The sequence below is a fragment of the Cavia porcellus genome, unplaced genomic scaffold (genome assembly GCF_034190915.1).
Source record: "Cavia porcellus strain 051 isolate PalLab524CR breed Dunkin Hartley unplaced genomic scaffold, mCavPor4.1 scaffold_3, whole genome shotgun sequence".
NCBI lineage: Eukaryota > Metazoa > Chordata > Mammalia > Rodentia > Caviidae > Cavia > Cavia porcellus.
This window is the reverse complement of record NW_026947486.1, coordinates 69401028-69411847: the sequence shown is the minus strand read 5'-3', so window position 1 is coordinate 69411847 and position 10820 is coordinate 69401028. Positions and strand designations below refer to the sequence as shown.

Genomic DNA, 10820 nt, shown 5'->3' with positions numbered 1-10820 from the left:
TGAGTATAGTGTAAGTTATGGCTTCTCCTTCATTATTTTCTTAAAATAATTTTTATTTTAAGGAGAATAAAACCAAGCAAAATAAAACAGAATAAATCCAATGAAAACAAAACAGTGCAAATGACACAGGACTTCAAAACAAGATAGCAGGAAATCAACAATGGTACCAACAAGCACAGTCTTTCAAAACAAGATAATAGTAAGTCCAAAATGACTACCATAATATATATTTTTATCTTTGAAACAGCTTCTCATGTCATCAGACATAATAAAATCAAACATGACAAATGGAATAAAACCCAACCATATGGGCTGAGGGATATAGCTCAGTGGCACAAGTACCTGCCTGGCAAATGCAAGATCCCAAGTTTTATTCCTGGTACCCTCCCCAAAAAAGCAACCAAACAAAACAGTGAAGATAATATAGGACTTGAAAGCAAGACAATTGGGAATTAACAATGGCCACCACCTTCAGAAGAAGATTTCCCCATAGATGCTACATTGTGTATTTTTATCCTCTGAACAGATGGTCAGACTGTTGGCTTTAGGCCTGCAAGTCAGTGAAATACTAAATACTACAAACACTAAGTTGTATTTTACGTAAATAGCTATCATCACAGCCTGTGTTTCTCCAGATCAGCCAGTCACTTACAGGGCGGAGTGAAGGGAATCTGCCTCTCCTTGTCTCCCAGCCCATGCACCAGAAGGGGCTGGCGAATAGTGCCAACTCACTGGAAAGGTCTGGCACATGTTTCTCTCATCAGTGACCCACCTCTCCTTCATTCTTTTTCACATGTGTAGTTGTACCAGCATTGTTTGCTTAAGAAATTATCCTCTTCTTCTTGTGTTGCTTTGAAATATTTGACAAAGATAATTGGACTATATACACTAAGGCTTATTGTGAAATACCTATTCTATTTCTTTGTCTATTCTTATGATACTACCATACTATTTTGATTATTGTCACTTTATAATATATTTGAAATCAGGAAGTGTGGCATCACTTTGGTTTCCTTTCTTAATGTTTTGGCTCTCTGAAGATCTTTGAGGTTTCCTATGAATTTTAGGATTTTAATTTTTCTGAAAAATGTCATTAGGATTTTGATAAGCTTTGCTTTAATATGACATTCACTTTTCTTTCTTTTTTTTTCAATAACAAGTCTTTGTTTAATCATTCACTTTTCATAGTGTGGAAATTTTAATGATATTAAATGTTAAAATTTCTCTCTATTTATTTATGATTTTTGTCTCTTGTAACGATATTGTTTTCATTATACAAATCTTTTTCCTCAAAGTTTTCTGTTAGTAATTATTTTCTTTGATGATACTGGAAATTGAACAATTTTCTTAATTTCCTTTTTGGAGTGTTCATTGTTAGTGTATAGAATTGCAAATGAATAGCCAGTTTCTCTAGCAACTTTTGTTGAAGAAATTGTCTTCTCGTCACTGTATGTTTTTAGTACATTGGTCAAGAATCAGTTGGTTATTTACTTCTCCTGGGCTTATTTTCTCAGGCGTGGCAGCTGGATATTTTTAAAAATTTCTATCTCTTGTCATGTTTCTGGTTTCTTTCAGACTGGGGTGTCTTGGGGGGTCTCTGGCCCACTCTGTATTGCTTAGGGTCTTTCTGAAGTGTGCTGATTGGGGTTTTGCTGCCCTCCACAATTTGCTGTTATCTGAGGTACATGCAGGGATGCAGGGATGGTGCAGGCTAACCTCGAGCCTCTGAGCCAATCAATCCACAAGTTAGGCTGTACCTTGTGGATGTCACAGAGTCGTGACAATTTTGTACCTGCTTATTGGGTCACAACCAGAGGCGTAGCTCAGCCCCAGAAGACCCTGCCAGTACTTTCTGCACCAGGGGTGGCTGACTAATGTCACTGTGGTGCTGGGCCAGGAGAAGTAAGTACAGAAGAGAACCAGTGCAGTAACCATCCAATACTAGACACAGCATCAGCAGACATAAAGAAATACCTTCATGACCTTATATATGAATTTAAAACTGTACTTCTGATGGAAGTGAGGCAAGATATAAAAAGATTAATTAAAGAAATGATAAGCCCTCCCCCCCAAGAGAACACAGCTGGAAGAATGGAGGAAGTCAGAAAAGAAAGAGAAACCTTTGATGAAGAATTTAAACATAAACTAGAATACATGAAACAAATCCAAAGAGATTACCAGGAAACTAAAAACTCCATTGAAAACTGGCAAAATACCTTGACAGCAACTAAAGTTAACCTTTTGAAACTTGAAGAGAGATTTATGATATATGATTGCAAAAGAAAAGACCTCTTAAAAATAATGAGGAACCAGAAAGAAACAATTCAAAGGCTAGAAGACGACAAAAGGATACATGACTTAAGAATAAAGCATGTGAGTGAGGAAGCAAGAGTAAGCAAAAATGAACTACAATGAATATTCACAGGTATATTAAAGGAAAACTTCCCAAGCATAGGAAAAAGAAATGATATCCAGATAAATGAGGCATACAGAACTCCAGTTATCTACAATCAAAACAGATATACACCCAGATAATAATGTAGATTCCAGAAATCCACCTAAAGAACAGAATACTAAAAGTAGCCAGGGAAAGGAAACAATGGAAAAATTATCAAAATAACAACAGATTTATCAATACAAACTCTCAACTGAGAAGATCCTGGGGGGAAATAGTCCAAGCCCTGAAAGAAAATAATTTGCAACCAAGACTGATGTACTCAGAAAAACTCTCTCTCAAAATTAATGGAGAAATAAGATGTTTCCAAGACAAGGAGGAACTGTGGGAGTTCATGGCCACCAACCCAACCCTACAAAGAATGCTGAAGGACATTCCAGAGAGAGAGAGGAAGGGATACCAGGATTCCAGCAACAGTGGCAGAGGGGCCTCAATGAACGGGGCAAATAGTGGAATGAGGGAGTAGGGTGGACAAACTATAGCAGTAAAGTGGAGTAGCAGACACGAGGCAGAGATGGTAAGCTATAATCTTTAATATAGATAGCCTTGATACACTAAAATAAAAAAAACAGGCAGAGTAGATTAGGAGACAGGCTCCATGGAGATGCTCCAAATGGGAAATACATTCAACCCGAAAGAGGGTTAATGAACTGAAAGTCAATGATGAGAAAGCAAAGCTATATGTGACAGGAAACCAGAGAGAAATAGGGACAACTCATCTAGCAGCTGCAGATAGATTAGAAATCTATGACACTTTTGGGCAGTGTAGAACTACACAGCTGGAAGGAAGGAAAACCCTATGACTTTAGTGAGTAAAGGAGTACAGCTCAAGATCAAGCTCAGTGGTTGAAAGGTTCAGCAACACTCAGATAGATAATGGGCTGGCCCCATAATCTAAAAACTAAAGGGGCTAGTGAGACCCAAAACATACAAAGCATCCTAACAAGGGGAAAGGTGAAAAATAGCTAAAAAAGGAAGGCAGAGGACATTGTTAATAGTGTATCAGGATCTAAAAGTCACAGTAGTCTTATTGCTCTGTTTAGTTTGATTTTATTTTGTTCTGGTTTGTCCACTAACATTAGATTTGAGGACACAGATGTCTAACCCCAAAATAGCAGGTTATACCATGGTAACTATCCTGAATTTCCTATTAACTGAAACTGAAACCCTGTATTACTTACATTGTCTTACTATGACTGATCCTAGTTGAATCTAGTTTGTTAGACTGCAGTTTTTCCTTGGCTGATTTTATACGAATTTGGTATGCTTGATAGTATCAAGTATGAAGTACAGGCAACTACTCTGAAGATGACAAGATGTAAAGGACATCCATACCAGTTTTGATTATTAACTGCTCTCAAGTCCTACAATGTTTTCAAAGTTGCATTTTTATAAAAAGAGCTGTGTAATACTATACTTAACTATATCAAGCCTGATGATGTGGACAAGTCTAGTGAACATAACAAGAGAAAACATAGTAACTATGGTAGATCACCTAATATTGTGATCTCATGTGTCTTTTTCATTGTATGTTTTTCTAGGAATTTGTTTTGTCTTGTTATGATCTGTTTTTCCCTATAATACAGAGAGAATAGATATACATGTAGAAATTCACACATGAGAAGATTTTTTAAACCTTTTATGGGAACAGATTATATAATGCAAGATATAATGAACAGATACTCTGAATAAGAAGAGACACTAAGAAACCCAATGCTAATTCTGTAACATTATGATATAAAATCTAGCAATACTATTAGTCACTGTTCAGAGTGATATTAGTCTAGTCTCTTAAGTTCAATTTCAGCATATATAAAGATAAGGACAGCTGCTTTGAAGAGAATGAGAGACATTATGGTAGTCATTATTAACTTCCCCAAAGTCAGATCTTGAAGACCTAAAAAGCCTTCATCATCCTGTAATGATTTGATTAGTTTTATAATATGCAGTGTATATTCAATGTGTGTGAAGATGGGGACAACTATTTGGAAGAAAACTAGAGACAATAAGATAGACAGTGAAGATCTCCAGTGGACTTGCTTTGAAATCTGTATTTCTTTAAATTGTTTCTTTATGAACTGTTTTGTTCTGTTTTGATATGTTTACTCTTACCCTCTTTAAGATAACAAGTATGTTATTTTACTGATAACCATATTACTAAGTTTTTGTTGGATCATTGAACCAAACTGTTGGCAATGTCACTATTTGAATGTCACTTTGTATGCTTTAATTTTGTAACCTGAACAGCTATTTCTAAGACGACAACATGTAACATCAACTAGTGATTTCTTACTGTTTATTTTTCTGTAATTCTGTATTATTTCTACCTTTTTTCTCTATTTTTTTGTTTCTTTCTCTTTAAATAATAAAAAAATAAAAAAAAAGAATCAGTTGGTTAGCTGCGCATGGTGGTGCATGTCTATAATATAGAAGTACAGCACTCAAGAAGGTGACACAGGAGGACTGTTGTGAGTTCAAGACCAGTCTGGGCTACAAAGTGAGCACAAGGCCAGCCTGAGCTTCAGAGTGAGACCTTGTCTAAAAAATGGCAAAAAAAAAATCAGTTGGTTATGAATATATGAGAGTGTGTTGAGGATGTATATTCCATTCCATTGCTCTGTCTCTGTTTTTATGCCAATACTAAAATATTTAATTATATCTATGTATTATAACATATATAAATATATACTATAGCATATAAATATATTATAGTTTTGTAATATGTACTGTATGCAAGCATTGTGATAACTCTAGCTTTCCTCTTTTTACTCAAGATCACATTGGCTATTCAGAGTCTTTAGTCATTTCACATGAACTTCAGGAATAGATTTTCTAATTTACATGGAGAATGACATTGGTATTTTTATAGTCCTTATATGCAATTTGTAGATTTTTTGTGTAAATTGCCATTTTAACAATTTTATCCTTTCCAGACCAGAAATACAGGACATATTTCCATTTATTTGTATCCTCTTTTATTTCTGTCACTGATATTTTGTAGTTTTCATAGCAGGGATTCACTAAGTTGTTTCTTATATTTTGTTGTGGATTAAAAGTGGTCAAGTGGAAAATGAGGCAACTTAATAATATAGATAAGAATGCAAAGTACTAAAGTACTTACATAATAAGAATTCTTTTTCCTCTATCAGTTTAAGAACTCTATTTAACCAGGATGCAGGTAGAGTTTAAGAAGGAAATGAAATGTGTAGGAGAAATCTGGTTAGATTACTTAGGCAAATTATAAAAAATGGAGATTGTACAAGCTATGTTTGATATGACCACCACTGGTCTTATTTTTAACTGTTTCTTATGTGATGAATGCTACTAGTGACAATTGTTTTAGGTTTATACAACTGACATCACTTCATAATCATATAGTAGTTGTTGGTTTAGTACTTGCTGATTTACGATGATGGCCATAGTACTTACTTGTGTGCCCTTGTGCTTGGGAAGCAAATGTTTTACCTGGATGAAAGACAAGTGGGGCACTGAGGAAAATACAAAGGTGGAATGTGTTGAATATGTACCCTTTATTCCTCTAGCTATACTCTATTTTTTTCTTACCATGGTCTCATAATTTTCGTGGATTATACCAACAAGCTTCCTTATCTTTCAGTTAGTGTCTAAGTTTATCCGTGGGAAAGAATACAGTTTGACTATTTATTACTGCCAGCTACTTTTTTTGTAGGGTCAAATAAATCTAATTGTGTTCATTAATAGAATATCACAGTTCTTTTCAGAGTGGTCATCTCTGCATAACTCAAAACAGTGGTGGCCACTGTTTTGAGTTCTGTTAATAAGTCACTTCCTTCATTTTTTCCAGCCTAGGAATTTTAACAGTTCTGCTCTATAGTAATATCTCCTGAGGTTTTATTATATCTTACCTGCACATTAGTAAATAATTCCTTTATTAAACCCTATTTGAATTTCTCTCTCTCTCTTTTTTGGAAGAGATAAGATATATTGATGAGCTTGCTAAGTGGGGTCGGGGCAGTGGAAACATTCAGGAGTACAAAGGTCGCCATTTGTCAAGGGGACGGCTGTTTGGGATGTACTTTACCTTGAAGCCATCAGGAATGAGGCACTTCTCAGCCACCATGTATTCAAATTCATCTGCCTTGGGCTTGGTGAAGCCCATTCCTTGGAGATATGGATCTTCTGGTGCCCAGGAAACTTGAACTTGCATAGGGCCTCAATCACATGCTCCTTGTTCTGCAGCTTGGTGCGGATAGACATAACCTATCCAATGTGAACCCTTGCCACTGTGCCTTGGGGCTTCCTAAAGGCACCCCACATGCTGGTCTGGAGCCTGGATTGCAGGTAGCAAGCAGTCAGATACACGAACATCCCCTGAAAGCAATGTCGTCAAGGTCCCTTGGGGCAGCCCATACAAGCAATAGGCTGTGTACACTACATAGGAGGTTGCTGTCTGCAACCACTGTACACTGGGCACCCACCAGCAAAGACACCCAGTTGGCTTAATTGACGGCGACTGAAGTTTTCTCTCTCAAATGTCTATTGTATTTCCTCCTGGGGCTGTAATATATCTCTTTTTGTTTTCTCATACTTTATGTTGCTACATTCCTCTTCCAATTTCTTTAACTATAGTCCTTACTTAGGGTCTGTTACAAAAAGAGTCTGTTACTAGAATTTCAACTATTACTTATACAACAATAAAAAGCAAATCCATAGCTTTAGCTCAACTTTCTTATTTCAGCTTCAACTCTGCTTTTACATCTGCCTACTGAACCACTTAATAGTTTTCATTTCCAAAAGTATAATTTGTTCCCTATTATCCCAGCCTGTGTGCCTCTTATTGTCTCCCTAACTTAACTCTAAACAATGTTAGGCATAAGAGTCCTCTTATCATGAGCAAAAGAGTCCATTATATTCAGAGTAATGAAATTTTAGTTTTAATTTTATTTATGTTTTAACTAATTAAATATATTGGTACATTTAATTTATTTTTATTAAGTTTATTGATACAATTGGAAAACATAATGATCACATTCATCATAGATAATGTGTACTTATACATGATGTATCCTGGTTCCTCTTTTCTTTTTCAAACACCTCTCATCCCTTCAACCCCTTTTTACTCCTTATTAACAAAGCTTTGTTTCTATTTTATCCTTCTCTTATTCTTTTTTCTCTTTTCCATTTGTTTCTTCTCCCTTCTCCCTAATTCTCCTTTCCTTTGACAAATTTCTTCCTATTTTACAATATCTGTTATACTCTCTATTTAATCTTTTGGTTTCTCACACCAAAGAAACAATGCAACATTTACACATGCATGTTTGATTTATTGCATTTAAGAGTAAGATCTAAAGGTGCATCCATTTACCAAGGATTGTCTCAAGTTTATCCTTCTTTATGGCTGAGGAGTACTCTATTGTTCTAAAAAGCACATTTTTATCCATTCTTTAGTTGGTTGGAATTTAGGTTGTTTCCAATATTTAGCTGTTACAAATTGTGATGCTATAAACATGGGTGCACATATATTATTGTGGTATGATTTTTAAATTTTTCCAGGAAGATACTCAGAAGAAACATCTGGGTCAGCTGGAACTTCTAGTCCTAGTTCTTTGAGGAATCACTACACTAATTTCCACAGCGGTTACAATAGTCTATATTACCAGCAATAGTAGACAATGGTTCCTTTTCCCCCATACTCCCACTAGCATTTACCGTAAGTTTATTTCTCGATAATTGCCATTCTTTCTGGAGTGAGCTGGAATCACAGCATTGTTTTAATTTGCATTTCTCAAATGATTGGTGATGTTGAAAATTTTTTCATGTATTTATTTGCTATTTGTATTTTTTTTCAGTTGAGAAGTGTTTTTTCCTTTAGGATGCCCATTTTTAGATTGGGTCTTCAAATTTGGGAGGGCTCTGATTTTTTTCAACTCTTTATATGTTCTGGATATTACTCAAAGGATATAGAAGGTCTATACATTGAAAATTATAGTTCTCAGAAAAATGAAATCAAAGGGACATCAGAAAATGGAGAGATATCCTTTGCTCATGAGGAAGAAGAATCAATCTAGTAAAAATGGCCATGTTCCCAAAATTGCTATATATATTAAATAAAATACGGATCAAAATGCCATTAGCATGCCTCACAGAACTTGAGAAAATAATCCTAAAATTCATTTTCAACCAGAAGAGACCTAGAATAGCAAAAACAACTCCAGGCCAGAAAGCAGGAAACACCATAATACTTGACTCAAAATTATACACAAAGCCACTGTAATAAAAACAGCATGATATTGGCAAAAAACCAGACTTGAGATGCAGAAATAACTCCAAACACACTCAGCCACCTTATCTTTGATAAAGTGACAAATGCTCTCACTGGAAAGAAGATAGTTTCTTTAAGAATTGTCAATGGAAAACTGCTTACGACTAAAATTAGACACATGTCTCTCACCATGTGCTATATACTAAAATAAATGGATCAAAGATCTAAATATAAAAACAGAAAAATAAATTGCCTGGATGCTATTATAGGGAGAACACTTGAAGATAGAAGTGTAGGTAGAGATTTCATGGAAAAAAGCCCAGTAGCATGAAAAACACTATGAAGAATCAACAACTAGGCGCTCATTCTACTAAAAAGAAATCACCAACAGAGTGAAAACACAATTGAGAAAGTGGGAAAAAATTTTAACTAGTTGTCCCTCAGGCAAAGGACTAATACTGTTACATTTTAGATATACATGATGATCACATTCATCACAACGAATTTTTATCTGTACATGATGTATCTTGTTTCTATTTTTCCCCATTCCCTTTTGTTTGCTTCACCTCCAATCCCATCCTTATTTACAAAAGCTTTCCTTATATTTCTTCCTGCTTTTCTCATTTTATTTTCTTTTCCCACTCCACTCTCCCTAACTCCCTTTCCAATTTGAGCATTTTGTTTCCTATTTCACAATATCTGTTATGCATTTTGGTCCTTATTTATACTTTTGGTTTTTCACCCAAGATAAACAATGCTATACTTATAAATATGTGTCCTATTTATTTCACTTAAGAGTAGGTCTCAATATCCACCCGTTTACTTAGAAATGTCTCGTTTATCCTTTTTATGGCTGAGTGGTACTCCACTGTGTAAAAAAACTTTATCAATTCATCAGCTGATGAGCATTTGAACCGCTTTTAAGACTTAGCTATTACAAGTGCTGGAGATTTAGCTCAGCGGCATAAGGGCATTCCTGGCAAGTGCAAGGTCGTGAGTTCAATCCCTGGTACTGGAAAGAAATAAAAACAAAAAACAAACAAAAGAAGAATAAAATAAAATCTTAAAAAAGATATAGCTATTACAAACTGCACTGTTGTAAATATGGGTATGTGTAGATCAATGTGGTTTGATGCTTTTAATTCTTTCAGGAAGACACTGAGAAGGGGAATTCTGGATCAAAAGGAACCTCTAGTTTCAGTTTTTTGAGGAATCTCCACATTGATTTTCACAGTTGTTGCACCAGTCTACACTCCCACTAGCAGTGGAAAAGTGTTTCTTTTACTCCACAGCTCCACTAGCATTTGTTGTTGGCTGAGTTGTTCACAACAGACATGTTTCCAGAATTCTATGAAATTTCAGCATTGTTTTAATTTTCATGTCCTGAATGGCTAGTGTTGCTGAACATTTTTTAAAATATATTTATCATTTGACCTTCTTTTTCTGAGAAATGTGTGTTCATTTCAGATGCCCATTTTTGGATTAAGTGTTTAGATTCAGGGATATGATTTCAATGAAATTGGGGTTTTAATTAAAAACCTACCAAAAAAAGCCCAGGGTCTGATGGATTCACTGCTGAATTCTACAAGAAATTTAGAGATGATCTAATGTCACTTCAATCTCTTTAATGAAACTGAAAGGGAAATAATATTGCAAAGACATTCCTGGAAGCAAGTATTACACTGATGCCAAAACAGCAGAAACATCCAACCAAAAAAGAGAACTACAGACTACTCTCCATAATCTGTATAGAGACAAAAATCATCAATAAGACACTGGCAAACAGAATGCAGCAAATCATCAAGAAGAGTATACACTATGACCAAGTAGAATTCATCGCAGGGATGCAGGGATAGTTCAGCATACAAATCAATAAATGTAATACACCATATCAATAGAGTCAAGGAAAAAAATTCACATGATTCTCTCAATAGATGTGAAATAATCACTTGACAAAGTCAAATACCCCATTCTTGAAAGATATTTGGAATAGAGGGATCTTTATCCAATCTGATAAAGGCCATTTATGACAAACCAACAACCAATATCATACTAAATGAACAAAAAAATGCAAGCTTTCATTGTAAAATCAGGAACAAGACAAGGATGTACACTATCATCACT

At 35.1% G+C, this 10820-nt stretch overlaps 1 non-coding gene across 1 annotated transcript; it reads right to left on the bottom strand.

Annotated features, from left to right (window-relative positions):
* Nucleotides 1-6812: 6812 nt before the first annotated feature.
* On the bottom strand, nucleotides 6813-6947 carry LOC111756144 (small nucleolar RNA SNORA70). Its single transcript, XR_002790625.1, has one exon. It is a non-coding gene; the product is annotated as a small nucleolar RNA SNORA70 (small nucleolar RNA).
* Nucleotides 6948-10820: the final 3873 nt, after the last annotated feature.